Raw genomic sequence first — 3,356 nt, 5'->3', positions numbered from 1 at the left:
TGTACCTGATACATTCCGAAACACTTCCGGTGTCCGAATACTCTCATCCAATATATCAATCTTTACCTCTCAACCATTTCGAGACTCCTCGTCATGTCTATGACTCATCTGGGACTTCGAACAATCTTCGGTCACCAAATCACATAACTCATAATACAAATCGTCATCAAACGTTAAGCGTGAGGACCCTACGGGTTCGAGAACTATGTAGACATGACCGAGACACCTATCCGGTCAATAACCAACAGTGTAACCTGGATGCTCATATTGGTTCCTACATATTCTACGAAGATCTTTATCAGTCAAACCATAATGACAACATACGTAATTCCCTTTGTCATCAGTATGTTACTTGCCCGAGATTCGATCGTCGGTATCTTCATACCTAGTTCAATCTCGTTACCAGCAAGTCTCTTTACTCGTTTTGTAATGCATCATCCCGCAACTAACTCATTAGTCACATTACTTGCACGGCTTATCATGATGTGCATTATCGAGAGGGCCCAGAGATACCTCTCCAATACTTGGAGTGACAAATCCTAATCTCGATCTATGCCAACCCAAAAAACACCTTCGGAGATACCTGTAGAGCATCTTTATAATCACCCAGTTATGTTGCGACGTTTGATAGAACACAAGGTATTCTTCCGGTATTCGGGAGTTGCATAATCTCATAGTCAAAGGAATATGAATAAGTCAGGACAAAAGCAATAACAATAAAATTTAACGATCATTATGCTAAGCTAACGGATGGGTCTTGTCCATCACATCATTCTCCTAATGATGTGATCCCATTCATCAAATGACAACACATGTCTATGGTTAGGAAACTTGACCATCTTTGATTAACGAGCTAGTATAGTAGAGGCTTACTAGGGACACTGTGTTTTGTCTATGTATCCACACATATATCAAGTTTCCGGTAAATACAATTCTAGCATGAATAATAAACATTTATCATGATATAAGGAAATATAAATAACAACTTTATTATTGCCTCTAGGGCATATTTCCTTCAGTGGCCCCCTCACTTATCTCTTCATCCTACATCACCACCGACCTCCAGAAAAAAATCACCATTGCTCTCTCTCTCTCTCTCTCTCTCTCGTGTTCTTGCTCTCAAACCCGCATTTCAATCTCTTTGCTCGAAGATCCGTTTCCGAAATGTTTCGAGGGATTGTTGCTTGGTATGTGACTCCTCCGTTTGTCCAATTAGTTTTTGCTTTAGTGGTTTGTATTTTGAATAATTAGCTACTCTTGGTGCTGCTGCAGATGAGCTAGCATATTGAATTCTTAGAGTTCTAAGTAGTTTGAATGCTTGCTATGGCCTCTATGCATCCCTATGTGTAGTTGCTTTCAATCTTGTGAAGCTTTGTTAACAACTTTTTATGGCCAAAATTTTTCAGAAAATTGTACGTGCATATGATGAACCTTTTTGGAAGGAGTTCTTCGAGGAGGAGATCCTTGGAGGCACCTTCTAGTAGCAGGTCCGCTCGTCGGTATTATGTTGAACCAAGTGAAAGTTCCATACGAGATGCCTCCACCAAAACATGCTTATGGCCATGCAACGATTATATGGTGAGTGTGGTCATTAAGGAAGAATTTGAGCAATATGTTCACAATGCCGAGCTCGGTCCCTACATTTCAAATAAGTGCAACAAACACCTCACTCTCACTAAATCATTTACCAAAGGATTTAAATTCCATCCCCGTGAGTCCACGGTGTCATTTAAACCGTATGAAAATCCATTTACCATATCTCTGATGTCACTTGAAGCTACGTCGGTATTTTCCCAAAGAGGAAGGGATGATGCAGCACAACGGTGGTAGGTATTTCCCTCAGATGTGAAACCAAGGTTATCGAACCAGTAGGAGAAGCAAGAAACACAATGTAAACAACACCTGCACACAAATAACAACTACTCGCAACCCGACGTGTAAAAAGGGTTGTCAATTCCTTTCGGGTAGCGGCGCCCCAGATGGGCAAACGGGCGTGAGGTAAAATTGTAGTAGATTGATAGATCGAATGCCAAACAAAATAAATAAGAATAAATTGCAGCAAGGTATTTTTGTATTTTTGAATTGATAGATCTGAAAATAAAAGGAAAGGAAAAGTAGATCGCAAAGGCAAATATATGAGAAAGAGACCCGGGGCCGTAGGTTTCACTAGTGGCTTCACTCGAGAAAATAGCAAACGGTGGGTGAACAAATTACTGTTGGGTAATTGAAAGAACCTCAAATACTCATGACGATATCCAGGCAATGATGATCTACATAGGCATCACGTCCAAGATTAGTAGACCGACTCCTGCCTGCATCTACTACTATTACTCCACACATCGACTGCTATCCAGCATGCATCTAGTGTATTAAGTTCATGAAGAAACGGAGGAATGCAATAAGAATGATGACATGAGGTAGACAAGTTCTATCTATGTAGATATAGACCGCACCATTTTATCCTTAGTAGCAACGATACATACGTGTCGGTTCCCCTTACTGTCACTGGGATCAAGCACCGTAAGATCGAGCCCACTACAAAGCACCTCTTCCCGTTGCAAGATAAATAGATCAAGTTGGCCAAACAAAACCCAAATATCGGAGAAGAAATACAAGGCTATAAGTAATCATGCATAAAAGAGATCAAAGAAACTCAAATACTTTCATGGATATAAAAAGATAGATCTGATCATAAACTCAAAGTTCATCGATCCCAACAAACACACTGCAAAACAGTTACATCATATGGATCTCCAAGAGACCATTGTATTGAGAAATCAAAGAGAGAGAGAGGAAGCCATCTAGCTACTAACTACGGACCCGAAGGTCTAGAAAGAACTACTCACGTATCATCGGAGAGGCACCAATGGAGGTGGTGAACCCCATCCGAGATGGTGTCTAGATTGGATCTGGTGGTTCTGGACTCTACGGCGGCTGGATGAATATTTCGTCGACTCCCCTAGGGTTCTGGGAATTTTGGTGTATTTATAGAGCAAAGAGGTGGTCCGGGGGGCACCCGAGGTGGGTACAACCCACCAGGGCGCGCTTGGGCCTCCTGGCATGCCCTGGTGGGTTGTGCCCTCCTTGAGTCACCCCCTAGGCGCTGCCAGGGCCCATTACGTTCCTTCTGGCACTACTGCAGGATACTGCTAACGTGACACTACGATCAGAGACCCTTTGACGAAATGTGTGCGATGTAATAATCGCAAACGGTGGTGTAAAAAAACCGTCAAAAAAGGTGCAAAACATTTGCAATGGCGGAGTTATCAAACACGATTCAGATTTTAGCTGCGTGTGTGATGCAGGACACATAGTTAATCCATTCAAACTGTCAGCGATGTGGCAGAACAACAGAA

The sequence above is a fragment of the Triticum dicoccoides genome, chromosome 4B (genome assembly GCF_002162155.2).
Source record: "Triticum dicoccoides isolate Atlit2015 ecotype Zavitan chromosome 4B, WEW_v2.0, whole genome shotgun sequence".
NCBI classification, from domain to species: Eukaryota; Viridiplantae; Streptophyta; class Magnoliopsida; order Poales; family Poaceae; genus Triticum; species Triticum dicoccoides.
The sequence above is the reverse complement of the archived record's forward strand: the minus strand, read 5'-3'. Positions refer to the sequence as shown.